The 14,986-nt window shown below is 46.4% G+C and overlaps 7 non-coding genes across 7 annotated transcripts; all 7 read left to right on the top strand.

Moving 5' to 3' along the window:
• Positions 1-800: 800 nt before the first annotated feature.
• On the top strand, positions 801-991 carry LOC130299029 (U2 spliceosomal RNA). The gene has a single exon (XR_008850230.1). It is a non-coding gene; the product is annotated as a U2 spliceosomal RNA (small nuclear RNA).
• Positions 992-3,078: 2,087 nt separating this feature from the next.
• Positions 3,079-3,269, top strand: LOC130299028 (U2 spliceosomal RNA). Its single transcript, XR_008850229.1, has one exon. It is a non-coding gene; the product is annotated as a U2 spliceosomal RNA (small nuclear RNA).
• A 2,087-nt stretch (positions 3,270-5,356) lies between these two features.
• Positions 5,357-5,547, top strand: LOC130299027 (U2 spliceosomal RNA). The gene has a single exon (XR_008850228.1). It is a non-coding gene; the product is annotated as a U2 spliceosomal RNA (small nuclear RNA).
• Positions 5,548-7,631: 2,084 nt separating this feature from the next.
• On the top strand, positions 7,632-7,822 carry LOC130299025 (U2 spliceosomal RNA). Its single transcript, XR_008850226.1, has one exon. It is a non-coding gene; the product is annotated as a U2 spliceosomal RNA (small nuclear RNA).
• A 2,076-nt stretch (positions 7,823-9,898) lies between these two features.
• Positions 9,899-10,089, top strand: LOC130299024 (U2 spliceosomal RNA). The gene has a single exon (XR_008850225.1). It is a non-coding gene; the product is annotated as a U2 spliceosomal RNA (small nuclear RNA).
• Positions 10,090-12,173: 2,084 nt separating this feature from the next.
• On the top strand, positions 12,174-12,364 carry LOC130299023 (U2 spliceosomal RNA). Its single transcript, XR_008850224.1, has one exon. It is a non-coding gene; the product is annotated as a U2 spliceosomal RNA (small nuclear RNA).
• A 2,079-nt stretch (positions 12,365-14,443) lies between these two features.
• Positions 14,444-14,634, top strand: LOC130299022 (U2 spliceosomal RNA). The gene has a single exon (XR_008850223.1). It is a non-coding gene; the product is annotated as a U2 spliceosomal RNA (small nuclear RNA).
• Positions 14,635-14,986: the final 352 nt, after the last annotated feature.

The raw sequence follows: 14,986 nt of genomic DNA, 5'->3' as shown, positions 1-14,986 counted from the left end.
GAGCCTTAGCACTGTGCTGTGATGTCACTCAATACCACTGACATCACTAGGTGTAAACAACATCTCTCCTTTGCTGTGTATGTGACTATGGAGCTGTTTGGTGATGTCGTCTATTACGGCCTTCATAGAAGCAACAGGAGATTGTTGCATCCATCTAGAACCCTCAGAACTACAGTGCTATGATGTCACTCACTTCCACAGGCCTTGCAGAGTGTAAACAACAACAACCCAGCTTTGTTGTGTATGTAACCATAGGGATTTGTGATGTCACCTAGAACCTTCACAGCAGCGACAGCTTTATGAGGAGCATCAGCACTGCTCTGCCTGAGCAGAACCATCACCGCCATAGGTTGTCAAATAACCCGGGTTTAACCCACACAGGTAAGTCCAATGGGGTGCAGGCATGTCCTCTATGCTTACAGCTTCCCGTGGGTGTTGGTTTGATACCGTTTGGGGACAGCCAAGGAGGCATCTGCAGGCAACAAAGGTAGGTGTGTGCTTGTGTGTGTGTTTCCTATGCAGATCCTAAGCCCAGTGTCACATGCAAGTAGGAGGAGTAAGAAGGGTTCCTGGCAAATCCGGGTTATGGATTGCATTTAAAAAGGCCCCGTGGGAGTGCAATGGGCCCCTGTCTTGCTGCTTAGCAATAATGGTATGGGTTTAGGTTCTGCTGTGTGTACTGGTGGTTGACTGCCCCCCAGCCCAGAGTGTGCATGGAAAATTGTCTGGCAGCCTCCCTGACAGCAAGCAGTGATAGTGCCCATGAAGGGGACCTTGTTGGGCCCGCCCCTTTCACGGTTATCGCTTCTCGGCCTTTTGGCTAAGATCAAGTGTAGTATCTGTTCTTATCAGTTTAATATCTGATACGTCCCCTATCTGGGGACCATATATTAAATGGATTTTTGAGAACGGGGGCCGATTTCGAAGCTTGCTTCCGTCGCCCTATGCATTGACCCGATATGGCAGTATCTTCGGGTACAGTGCACCACCCCCTTACAGGGTTAAAAAGAAAGATTCCTACTTTCATTGCTACCTGCTTGCTGGCTAGCCAGCTAGCCAGCCCTGTGGGCCTTGCTGCTGCTGCTGCTGCAGCCAAAAAACAAAAGGTGGTGCTGCTGCTGCTTCTGCTTCTGCTTGTGTCTGGCCGCTGTTGGAGCGTCCAGGCACAGGACTTCTGCTGCTGCTGACTAAATGGCCTCCTTAATTGGATCATTTGAGTAGCCAGCACACCTGTGCAGGTAGGGCATGACATGATAGGCAGCTGCCTTGATAGCGGGTGGGTGCTGAATGTTCCTAATTGACAAAATAAGATTAATGCTTATGAAGAAATATAAAATCTCATCCCTTCCCCAATATCGCGCCACACCCCTACCCCTTAATTCCCTGGTTGAACTTGATGGACATATGTCTTTTTTCGACCGTACTAACTATGTAACTATGTAACATAACATGGGGGGGGGGGGGTCTCCTGGCTGTTCACACAGGTGTGTCATTGCTGTACATTGACCATGCATTGCTTCTGTGGTATTGCAAAGGCAAAGACAAATGCTTCCAGCCATCCATTGCACTAATGGATTGGTCATCAGCTGGCTGTCTATGTCCCGCATCAATATAGACCAAAGTACAGAGGGTTAGGCTATGCTATTGTGCACCTACCTGATGCATCAGAAGGTGCGAGGCCCTTGCTAAATTCTGTGCACAGACTTTGAGATCTATGCTTTAGACTGTATCTAAACCTGCTCCAACATGGACTGACATTCTGGCCTACTTTCAGCCGATGCGACTTGTCTGTCGCTGAACAGTCGCTTTTTATGTATTCAGCACCTATGTATAATGTTGTAAAAATGCTCTAGAAGCTAAAGTCGCAGAAATGTCACACATATTTGGCCTGCAACTTTCTGTGCGACAAATTCAGACAGGAAAAATCAGTATAAATCCTTAGAAAATTATCCCCCAGTGTCTCCATCTGCTGGCGGTATTGAATAAGCATTGCTGCACTGATGGGGTATGCATTAGACGAAAAAAAAGAAGAAAAAGAAGAATAATACGCCCAGAAAAGAGGCGAAAAGGAGAAAAACGTAAAAAAACGTGAAAAAAAAGTAAGAGGAAGAGAAGGGAAAAAAAGGTGGAAATGGGTTTAAAAGTGATTTCGGCGGAGAAATATATATATATATATATATATATATATATATATATATATATATACGCGCACACACACACATATATATAAACGTATTCTCCGTTGAGATATTGCAGCCGCTGCTGTGTCCAGGCCCAGGAGCCTTAGCACTGTGCTGTGATGTCACTCAATACCACTGACATCACTAGGTGTAAACAACATCTCTCCTTTGCTGTGTATGTGACTATGGAGCTGTTTGGTGATGTCGTCTATTATGGCCTTCATAGAAGCAACAGGAGATTGTTGCATCCATCTAGAACCCTCAGAACTACAGTGCTATGATGTCACTCACTTCCACAGGCCTTGCAGAGTGTAAACAACAACAACCCAGCTTTGTTGTGTATGTAACCATAGGGATTTGTGATGTCACCTAGAACCTTCACAGCAGCGACAGCTTTATGAGGAGCATCAGCACTGCTCTGCCTGAGCAGAACCATCACCGCCATAGGTTGTCAAATAACCCGGGTTTAACCCACACAGGTAAGTCCAATGGGGTGCAGGCATGTCCTCTATGCTTACAGCTTCCCGTGGGTGTTGGTTTGATACCGTTTGGGGACAGCCAAGGAGGCATCTGCAGGCAACAAAGGTAGGTGTGTGCTTGTGTGTGTGTTTCCTATGCAGATCCTAAGCCCAGTGTCACATGCAAGTAGGAGGAGTAAGAAGGGTTCCTGGCAAATCCGGGTTATGGATTGCATTTAAAAAGGCCCCGTGGGAGTGCAATGGGCCCCTGTCTTGCTGCTTAGCAGTAATGGTATGGGTTTAGGTTCTGCTGTGTGTACTGGTGGTTGACTGCCCCCCAGCCCAGAGTGTGCATGGAAAATTGTCTGGCAGCCTCCCTGACAGCAAGCAGTGATAGTGCCCATGAAGGGGACCTTGTTGGGCCCGCCCCTTTCACGGTTATCGCTTCTCGGCCTTTTGGCTAAGATCAAGTGTAGTATCTGTTCTTATCAGTTTAATATCTGATACGTCCCCTATCTGGGGACCATATATTAAATGGATTTTTGAGAACGGGGGCCGATTTCGAAGCTTGCTTCCGTCGCCCTATGCATTGACCCGATATGGCAGTATCTTCGGGTACAGTGCACCACCCCCTTACAGGGTTAAAAAGAAAGATTCCTACTTTCATTGCTACCTGCTTGCTGGCTAGCCAGCTAGCCAGCCCTGTGGGCCTTGCTGCTGCTGCTGCTGCAGCCAAAAAACAAAAGGTGGTGCTGCTGCTGCTTCTGCTTCTGCTTGTGTCTGGCCGCTGTTGGAGCGTCCAGGCACAGGACTTCTGCTGCTGCTGACTAAATGGCCTCCTTAATTGGATCATTTGAGTAGCCAGCACACCTGTGCAGGTAGGGCATGACATGATAGGCAGCTGCCTTGATAGCGGGTGGGTGCTGAATGTTCCTAATTGACAAAATAAGATTAATGCTTATGAAGAAATATAAAATCTCATCCCTTCCCCAATATCGCGCCACACCCCTACCCCTTAATTCCCTGGTTGAACTTGATGGACATATGTCTTTTTTCGACCGTACTAACTATGTAACTATGTAACATAACATGGGGGGGGGGGGGTCTCCTGGCTGTTCACACAGGTGTGTCATTGCTGTACATTGACCATGCATTGCTTCTGTGGTATTGCAAAGGCAAAGACAAATGCTTCCAGCCATCCATTGCACTAATGGATTGGTCATCAGCTGGCTGTCTATGTCCCGCATCAATATAGACCAAAGTACAGAGGGTTAGGCTATGCTATTGTGCACCTACCTGATGCATCAGAAGGTGCGAGGCCCTTGCTAAATTCTGTGCACAGACTTTGAGATCTATGCTTTAGACTGTATCTAAACCTGCTCCAACATGGACTGACATTCTGGCCTACTTTCAGCCGATGCGACTTGTCTGTCGCTGAACAGTCGCTTTTTATGTATTCAGCACCTATGTATAATGTTGTAAAAATGCTCTAGAAGCTAAAGTCGCAGAAATGTCACACATATTTGGCCTGCAACTTTCTGTGCGACAAATTCAGACAGGAAAAATCAGTATAAATCCTTAGAAAATTATCCCCCAGTGTCTCCATCTGCTGGCGGTATTGAATAAGCATTGCTGCACTGATGGGGTATGCATTAGACGAAAAAAAAGAAGAAAAAGAAGAATAATACGCCCAGAAAAGAGGCGAAAAGGAGAAAAACGTAAAAAAACGTGAAAAAAAAGTAAGAGGAAGAGAAGGGAAAAAAAGGTGGAAATGGGTTTAAAAGTGATTTCGGCGGAGAAATATATATATATATATATATATATATATATATATATATATATATACGCGCACACACACACATATATATAAACGTATTCTCCGTTGAGATATTGCAGCCGCTGCTGTGTCCAGGCCCAGGAGCCTTAGCACTGTGCTGTGATGTCACTCAATACCACTGACATCACTAGGTGTAAACAACATCTCTCCTTTGCTGTGTATGTGACTATGGAGCTGTTTGGTGATGTCGTCTATTATGGCCTTCATAGAAGCAACAGGAGATTGTTGCATCCATCTAGAACCCTCAGAACTACAGTGCTATGATGTCACTCACTTCCACAGGCCTTGCAGAGTGTAAACAACAACAACCCAGCTTTGTTGTGTATGTAACCATAGGGATTTGTGATGTCACCTAGAACCTTCACAGCAGCGACAGCTTTATGAGGAGCATCAGCACTGCTCTGCCTGAGCAGAACCATCACCGCCATAGGTTGTCAAATAACCCGGGTTTAACCCACACAGGTAAGTCCAATGGGGTGCAGGCATGTCCTCTATGCTTACAGCTTCCCGTGGGTGTTGGTTTGATACCGTTTGGGGACAGCCAAGGAGGCATCTGCAGGCAACAAAGGTAGGTGTGTGCTTGTGTGTGTGTTTCCTATGCAGATCCTAAGCCCAGTGTCACATGCAAGTAGGAGGAGTAAGAAGGGTTCCTGGCAAATCCGGGTTATGGATTGCATTTAAAAAGGCCCCGTGGGAGTGCAATGGGCCCCTGTCTTGCTGCTTAGCAATAATGGTATGGGTTTAGGTTCTGCTGTGTGTACTGGTGGTTGACTGCCCCCCAGCCCAGAGTGTGCATGGAAAATTGTCTGGCAGCCTCCCTGACAGCAAGCAGTGATAGTGCCCATGAAGGGGACCTTGTTGGGCCCGCCCCTTTCACGGTTATCGCTTCTCGGCCTTTTGGCTAAGATCAAGTGTAGTATCTGTTCTTATCAGTTTAATATCTGATACGTCCCCTATCTGGGGACCATATATTAAATGGATTTTTGAGAACGGGGGCCGATTTCGAAGCTTGCTTCCGTCGCCCTATGCATTGACCCGATATGGCAGTATCTTCGGGTACAGTGCACCACCCCCTTACAGGGTTAAAAAGAAAGATTCCTACTTTCATTGCTACCTGCTTGCTGGCTAGCCAGCTAGCCAGCCCTGTGGGCCTTGCTGCTGCTGCTGCTGCAGCCAAAAAACAAAAGGTGGTGCTGCTGCTGCTTCTGCTTCTGCTTGTGTCTGGCCGCTGTTGGAGCGTCCAGGCACAGGACTTCTGCTGCTGCTGACTAAATGGCCTCCTTAATTGGATCATTTGAGTAGCCAGCACACCTGTGCAGGTAGGGCATGACATGATAGGCAGCTGCCTTGATAGCGGGTGGGTGCTGAATGTTCCTAATTGACAAAATAAGATTAATGCTTATGAAGAAATATAAAATCTCATCCCTTCCCCAATATCGCGCCACACCCCTACCCCTTAATTCCCTGGTTGAACTTGATGGACATATGTCTTTTTTCGACCGTACTAACTATGTAACTATGTAACATAACATGGGGGGGGGGGGTCTCCTGGCTGTTCACACAGGTGTGTCATTGCTGTACATTGACCATGCATTGCTTCTGTGGTATTGCAAAGGCAAAGACAAATGCTTCCAGCCATCCATTGCACTAATGGATTGGTCATCAGCTGGCTGTCTATGTCCCGCATCAATATAGACCAAAGTACAGAGGGTTAGGCTATGCTATTGTGCACCTACCTGATGCATCAGAAGGTGCGAGGCCCTTGCTAAATTCTGTGCACAGACTTTGAGATCTATGCTTTAGACTGTATCTAAACCTGCTCCAACATGGACTGACATTCTGGCCTACTTTCAGCCGATGCGACTTGTCTGTCGCTGAACAGTCGCTTTTTATGTATTCAGCACCTATGTATAATGTTGTAAAAATGCTCTAGAAGCTAAAGTCGCAGAAATGTCACACATATTTGGCCTGCAACTTTCTGTGCGACAAATTCAGACAGGAAAAATCAGTATAAATCCTTAGAAAATTATCCCCCAGTGTCTCCATCTGCTGGCGGTATTGAATAAGCATTGCTGCACTGATGGGGTATGCATTAGACGAAAAAAAAGAAGAAAAAGAAGAATAATACGCCCAGAAAAGAGGCGAAAAGGAGAAAAACGTAAAAAAACGTGAAAAAAAAGTAAGAGGAAGAGAAGGGAAAAAAAGGTGGAAATGGGTTTAAAAGTGATTTCGGCGGAGAAATATATATATATATATATATATATATATATATATATATATATACGCGCACACACACACATATATATAAACGTATTCTCCGTTGAGATATTGCAGCCGCTGCTGTGTCCAGGCCCAGGAGCCTTAGCACTGTGCTGTGATGTCACTCAATACCACTGACATCACTAGGTGTAAACAACATCTCTCCTTTGCTGTGTATGTGACTATGGAGCTGTTTGGTGATGTCGTCTATTATGGCCTTCATAGAAGCAACAGGAGATTGTTGCATCCATCTAGAACCCTCAGAACTACAGTGCTATGATGTCACTCACTTCCACAGGCCTTGCAGAGTGTAAACAACAACAACCCAGCTTTGTTGTGTATGTAACCATAGGGATTTGTGATGTCACCTAGAACCTTCACAGCAGCGACAGCTTTATGAGGAGCATCAGCACTGCTCTGCCTGAGCAGAACCATCACCGCCATAGGTTGTCAAATAACCCGGGTTTAACCCACACAGGTAAGTCCAATGGGGTGCAGGCATGTCCTCTATGCTTACAGCTTCCCGTGGGTGTTGGTTTGATACCGTTTGGGGACAGCCAAGGAGGCATCTGCAGGCAACAAAGGTAGGTGTGTGCTTGTGTGTGTGTTTCCTATGCAGATCCTAAGCCCAGTGTCACATGCAAGTAGGAGGAGTAAGAAGGGTTCCTGGCAAATCCGGGTTATGGATTGCATTTAAAAAGGCCCCGTGGGAGTGCAATGGGCCCCTGTCTTGCTGCTTAGCAATAATGGTATGGGTTTAGGTTCTGCTGTGTGTACTGGTGGTTGACTGCCCCCCAGCCCAGAGTGTGCATGGAAAATTGTCTGGCAGCCTCCCTGACAGCAAGCAGTGATAGTGCCCATGAAGGGGACCTTGTTGGGCCCGCCCCTTTCACGGTTATCGCTTCTCGGCCTTTTGGCTAAGATCAAGTGTAGTATCTGTTCTTATCAGTTTAATATCTGATACGTCCCCTATCTGGGGACCATATATTAAATGGATTTTTGAGAACGGGGGCCGATTTCGAAGCTTGCTTCCGTCGCCCTATGCATTGACCCGATATGGCAGTATCTTCGGGTACAGTGCACCACCCCCTTACAGGGTTAAAAAGAAAGATTCCTACTTTCATTGCTACCTGCTTGCTGGCTAGCCAGCTAGCCAGCCCTGTGGGCCTTGCTGCTGCTGCTGCTGCAGCCAAAAAACAAAAGGTGGTGCTGCTGCTGCTTCTGCTTCTGCTTGTGTCTGGCCGCTGTTGGAGCGTCCAGGCACAGGACTTCTGCTGCTGCTGACTAAATGGCCTCCTTAATTGGATCATTTGAGTAGCCAGCACACCTGTGCAGGTAGGGCATGACATGATAGGCAGCTGCCTTGATAGCGGGTGGGTGCTGAATGTTCCTAATTGACAAAATAAGATTAATGCTTATGAAGAAATATAAAATCTCATCCCTTCCCCAATATCGCGCCACACCCCTACCCCTTAATTCCCTGGTTGAACTTGATGGACATATGTCTTTTTTCGACCGTACTAACTATGTAACTATGTAACATAACATGGGGGGGGGGGGTCTCCTGGCTGTTCACACAGGTGTGTCATTGCTGTACATTGACCATGCATTGCTTCTGTGGTATTGCAAAGGCAAAGACAAATGCTTCCAGCCATCCATTGCACTAATGGATTGGTCATCAGCTGGCTGTCTATGTCCCGCATCAATATAGACCAAAGTACAGAGGGTTAGGCTATGCTATTGTGCACCTACCTGATGCATCAGAAGGTGCGAGGCCCTTGCTAAATTCTGTGCACAGACTTTGAGATCTATGCTTTAGACTGTATCTAAACCTGCTCCAACATGGACTGACATTCTGGCCTACTTTCAGCCGATGCGACTTGTCTGTCGCTGAACAGTCGCTTTTTATGTATTCAGCACCTATGTATAATGTTGTAAAAATGCTCTAGAAGCTAAAGTCGCAGAAATGTCACACATATTTGGCCTGCAACTTTCTGTGCGACAAATTCAGACAGGAAAAATCAGTATAAATCCTTAGAAAATTATCCCCCAGTGTCTCCATCTGCTGGCGGTATTGAATAAGCATTGCTGCACTGATGGGGTATGCATTAGACGAAAAAAAAGAAGAAAAAGAAGAATAATACGCCCAGAAAAGAGGCGAAAAGGAGAAAAACGTAAAAAAACGTGAAAAAAAAGTAAGAGGAAGAGAAGGGAAAAAAAGGTGGAAATGGGTTTAAAAGTGATTTCGGCGGAGAAATATATATATATATATATATATATATATATATATACGCGCACACACACACATATATATAAACGTATTCTCCGTTGAGATATTGCAGCCGCTGCTGTGTCCAGGCCCAGGAGCCTTAGCACTGTGCTGTGATGTCACTCAATACCACTGACATCACTAGGTGTAAACAACATCTCTCCTTTGCTGTGTATGTGACTATGGAGCTGTTTGGTGATGTCGTCTATTATGGCCTTCATAGAAGCAACAGGAGATTGTTGCATCCATCTAGAACCCTCAGAACTACAGTGCTATGATGTCACTCACTTCCACAGGCCTTGCAGAGTGTAAACAACAACAACCCAGCTTTGTTGTGTATGTAACCATAGGGATTTGTGATGTCACCTAGAACCTTCACAGCAGCGACAGCTTTATGAGGAGCATCAGCACTGCTCTGCCTGAGCAGAACCATCACCGCCATAGGTTGTCAAATAACCCGGGTTTAACCCACACAGGTAAGTCCAATGGGGTGCAGGCATGTCCTCTATGCTTACAGCTTCCCGTGGGTGTTGGTTTGATACCGTTTGGGGACAGCCAAGGAGGCATCTGCAGGCAACAAAGGTAGGTGTGTGCTTGTGTGTGTGTTTCCTATGCAGATCCTAAGCCCAGTGTCACATGCAAGTAGGAGGAGTAAGAAGGGTTCCTGGCAAATCCGGGTTATGGATTGCATTTAAAAAGGCCCCGTGGGAGTGCAATGGGCCCCTGTCTTGCTGCTTAGCAATAATGGTATGGGTTTAGGTTCTGCTGTGTGTACTGGTGGTTGACTGCCCCCCAGCCCAGAGTGTGCATGGAAAATTGTCTGGCAGCCTCCCTGACAGCAAGCAGTGATAGTGCCCATGAAGGGGACCTTGTTGGGCCCGCCCCTTTCACGGTTATCGCTTCTCGGCCTTTTGGCTAAGATCAAGTGTAGTATCTGTTCTTATCAGTTTAATATCTGATACGTCCCCTATCTGGGGACCATATATTAAATGGATTTTTGAGAACGGGGGCCGATTTCGAAGCTTGCTTCCGTCGCCCTATGCATTGACCCGATATGGCAGTATCTTCGGGTACAGTGCACCACCCCCTTACAGGGTTAAAAAGAAAGATTCCTACTTTCATTGCTACCTGCTTGCTGGCTAGCCAGCTAGCCAGCCCTGTGGGCCTTGCTGCTGCTGCTGCTGCAGCCAAAAAACAAAAGGTGGTGCTGCTGCTGCTTCTGCTTCTGCTTGTGTCTGGCCGCTGTTGGAGCGTCCAGGCACAGGACTTCTGCTGCTGCTGACTAAATGGCCTCCTTAATTGGATCATTTGAGTAGCCAGCACACCTGTGCAGGTAGGGCATGACATGATAGGCAGCTGCCTTGATAGCGGGTGGGTGCTGAATGTTCCTAATTGACAAAATAAGATTAATGCTTATGAAGAAATATAAAATCTCATCCCTTCCCCAATATCGCGCCACACCCCTACCCCTTAATTCCCTGGTTGAACTTGATGGACATATGTCTTTTTTCGACCGTACTAACTATGTAACTATGTAACATAACATGGGGGGGGGGGGTCTCCTGGCTGTTCACACAGGTGTGTCATTGCTGTACATTGACCATGCATTGCTTCTGTGGTATTGCAAAGGCAAAGACAAATGCTTCCAGCCATCCATTGCACTAATGGATTGGTCATCAGCTGGCTGTCTATGTCCCGCATCAATATAGACCAAAGTACAGAGGGTTAGGCTATGCTATTGTGCACCTACCTGATGCATCAGAAGGTGCGAGGCCCTTGCTAAATTCTGTGCACAGACTTTGAGATCTATGCTTTAGACTGTATCTAAACCTGCTCCAACATGGACTGACATTCTGGCCTACTTTCAGCCGATGCGACTTGTCTGTCGCTGAACAGTCGCTTTTTATGTATTCAGCACCTATGTATAATGTTGTAAAAATGCTCTAGAAGCTAAAGTCGCAGAAATGTCACACATATTTGGCCTGCAACTTTCTGTGCGACAAATTCAGACAGGAAAAATCAGTATAAATCCTTAGAAAATTATCCCCCAGTGTCTCCATCTGCTGGCGGTATTGAATAAGCATTGCTGCACTGATGGGGTATGCATTAGACGAAAAAAAAGAAGAAAAAGAAGAATAATACGCCCAGAAAAGAGGCGAAAAGGAGAAAAACGTAAAAAAACGTGAAAAAAAAGTAAGAGGAAGAGAAGGGAAAAAAAGGTGGAAATGGGTTTAAAAGTGATTTCGGCGGAGAAATATATATATATATATATATATATATATATATATATATATATACGCGCACACACACACATATATATAAACGTATTCTCCGTTGAGATATTGCAGCCGCTGCTGTGTCCAGGCCCAGGAGCCTTAGCACTGTGCTGTGATGTCACTCAATACCACTGACATCACTAGGTGTAAACAACATCTCTCCTTTGCTGTGTATGTGACTATGGAGCTGTTTGGTGATGTCGTCTATTATGGCCTTCATAGAAGCAACAGGAGATTGTTGCATCCATCTAGAACCCTCAGAACTACAGTGCTATGATGTCACTCACTTCCACAGGCCTTGCAGAGTGTAAACAACAACAACCCAGCTTTGTTGTGTATGTAACCATAGGGATTTGTGATGTCACCTAGAACCTTCACAGCAGCGACAGCTTTATGAGGAGCATCAGCACTGCTCTGCCTGAGCAGAACCATCACCGCCATAGGTTGTCAAATAACCCGGGTTTAACCCACACAGGTAAGTCCAATGGGGTGCAGGCATGTCCTCTATGCTTACAGCTTCCCGTGGGTGTTGGTTTGATACCGTTTGGGGACAGCCAAGGAGGCATCTGCAGGCAACAAAGGTAGGTGTGTGCTTGTGTGTGTGTTTCCTATGCAGATCCTAAGCCCAGTGTCACATGCAAGTAGGAGGAGTAAGAAGGGTTCCTGGCAAATCCGGGTTATGGATTGCATTTAAAAAGGCCCCGTGGGAGTGCAATGGGCCCCTGTCTTGCTGCTTAGCAATAATGGTATGGGTTTAGGTTCTGCTGTGTGTACTGGTGGTTGACTGCCCCCCAGCCCAGAGTGTGCATGGAAAATTGTCTGGCAGCCTCCCTGACAGCAAGCAGTGATAGTGCCCATGAAGGGGACCTTGTTGGGCCCGCCCCTTTCACGGTTATCGCTTCTCGGCCTTTTGGCTAAGATCAAGTGTAGTATCTGTTCTTATCAGTTTAATATCTGATACGTCCCCTATCTGGGGACCATATATTAAATGGATTTTTGAGAACGGGGGCCGATTTCGAAGCTTGCTTCCGTCGCCCTATGCATTGACCCGATATGGCAGTATCTTCGGGTACAGTGCACCACCCCCTTACAGGGTTAAAAAGAAAGATTCCTACTTTCATTGCTACCTGCTTGCTGGCTAGCCAGCTAGCCAGCCCTGTGGGCCTTGCTGCTGCTGCAGCCAAAAAACAAAAGGTGGTGCTGCTGCTGCTTCTGCTTCTGCTTGTGTCTGGCCGCTGTTGGAGCGTCCAGGCACAGGACTTCTGCTGCTGCTGACTAAATGGCCTCCTTAATTGGATCATTTGAGTAGCCAGCACACCTGTGCAGGTAGGGCATGACATGATAGGCAGCTGCCTTGATAGCGGGTGGGTGCTGAATGTTCCTAATTGACAAAATAAGATTAATGCTTATGAAGAAATATAAAATCTCATCCCTTCCCCAATATCGCGCCACACCCCTACCCCTTAATTCCCTGGTTGAACTTGATGGACATATGTCTTTTTTCGACCGTACTAACTATGTAACTATGTAACATAACATGGGGGGGGGGGTCTCCTGGCTGTTCACACAGGTGTGTCATTGCTGTACATTGACCATGCATTGCTTCTGTGGTATTGCAAAGGCAAAGACAAATGCTTCCAGCCATCCATTGCACTAATGGATTGGTCATCAGCTGGCTGTCTATGTCCCGCATCAATATAGACCAAAGTACAGAGGGTTAGGCTATGCTATTGTGCACCTACCTGATGCATCAGAAGGTGCGAGGCCCTTGCTAAATTCTGTGCACAGACTTTGAGATCTATGCTTTAGACTGTATCTAAACCTGCTCCAACATGGACTGACATTCTGGCCTACTTTCAGCCGATGCGACTTGTCTGTCGCTGAACAGTCGCTTTTTATGTATTCAGCACCTATGTATAATGTTGTAAAAATGCTCTAGAAGCTAAAGTCGCAGAAATGTCACACATATTTGGCCTGCAACTTTCTGTGCGACAAATTCAGACAGGAAAAATCAGTATAAATCCTTAGAAAATTATCCCCCAGTGTCTCCATCTGCTGGCGGTATTGAATAAGCATTGCTGCACTGATGGGGTATGCATTAGATGAAAAAAAAGAAGAAAAAGAAGAATAATACGCCCAGAAAAGAGGCGAAAAGGAGAAAAACGTAAAAAAACGTGAAAAAAAAGTAAGAGGAAGAGAAGGGAAAAAAAGGTGGAAATGGGTTTAAAAGTGATTTCGGCGGAGAAATATATATATATATATATATATATATATATATATATATATATATACGCGCACACACACACATATATATAAACGTATTCTCCGTTGAGATATTGCAGCCGCTGCTGTGTCCAGGCCCAGGAGCCTTAGCACTGTGCTGTGATGTCACTCAATACCACTGACATCACTAGGTGTAAACAACATCTCTCCTTTGCTGTGTATGTGACTATGGAGCTGTTTGGTGATGTCGTCTATTATGGCCTTCATAGAAGCAACAGGAGATTGTTGCATCCATCTAGAACCCTCAGAACTACAGTGCTATGATGTCACTCACTTCCACAGGCCTTGCAGAGTGTAAACAACAACAACCCAGCTTTGTTGTGTATGTAACCATAGGGATTTGTGATGTCACCTAGAACCTTCACAGCAGCGACAGCTTTATGAGGAGCATCAGCACTGCTCTGCCTGAGCAGAACCATCACCGCCATAGGTTGTCAAATAACCCGGGTTTAACCCACACAGGTAAGTCCAATGGGGTGCAGGCATGTCCTCTATGCTTACAGCTTCCCGTGGGTGTTGGTTTGATACCGTTTGGGGACAGCCAAGGAGGCATCTGCAGGCAACAAAGGTAGGTGTGTGCTTGTGTGTGTGTTTCCTATGCAGATCCTAAGCCCAGTGTCACATGCAAGTAGGAGGAGTAAGAAGGGTTCCTGGCAAATCCGGGTTATGGATTGCATTTAAAAAGGCCCCGTGGGAGTGCAATGGGCCCCTGTCTTGCTGCTTAGCAATAATGGTATGGGTTTAGGTTCTGCTGTGTGTACTGGTGGTTGACTGCCCCCCAGCCCAGAGTGTGCATGGAAAATTGTCTGGCAGCCTCCCTGACAGCAAGCAGTGATAGTGCCCATGAAGGGGACCTTGTTGGGCCCGCCCCTTTCACGGTTATCGCTTCTCGGCCTTTTGGCTAAGATCAAGTGTAGTATCTGTTCTTATCAGTTTAATATCTGATACGTCCCCTATCTGGGGACCATATATTAAATGGATTTTTGAGAACGGGGGCCGATTTCGAAGCTTGCTTCCGTCGCCCTATGCATTGACCCGATATGGCAGTATCTTCGGGTACAGTGCACCACCCCCTTACAGGGTTAAAAAGAAAGATTCCTACTTTCATTGCTACCTGCTTGCTGGCTAGCCAGCTAGCCAGCCCTGTGGGCCTTGCTGCTGCTGCTGCTGCAGCCAAAAAACAAAAGGTGGTGCTGCTGCTGCTTCTGCTTCTGCTTGTGTCTGGCCGCTGTTGGAGCGTCCAGGCACAGGACTTCTGCTGCTGCTGACTAAATGGCCTCCTTAATTGGATCATTTGAGTAGCCAGCACACCTGTGCAGGTAGGGCATGACATGATAGGCAGCTGCCTTGATAGCGGGTGGGTGCTGAATGTTCCTAATTGACAAAATAAGATTAATGCTTATGAAGAAATATAAAATCTCATC

The sequence above is a fragment of the Hyla sarda genome, unplaced genomic scaffold (genome assembly GCF_029499605.1).
Source record: "Hyla sarda isolate aHylSar1 unplaced genomic scaffold, aHylSar1.hap1 scaffold_1031, whole genome shotgun sequence".
NCBI lineage: Eukaryota > Metazoa > Chordata > Amphibia > Anura > Hylidae > Hyla > Hyla sarda.
This window is presented reverse-complemented; position numbering and strand designations above follow the sequence as displayed.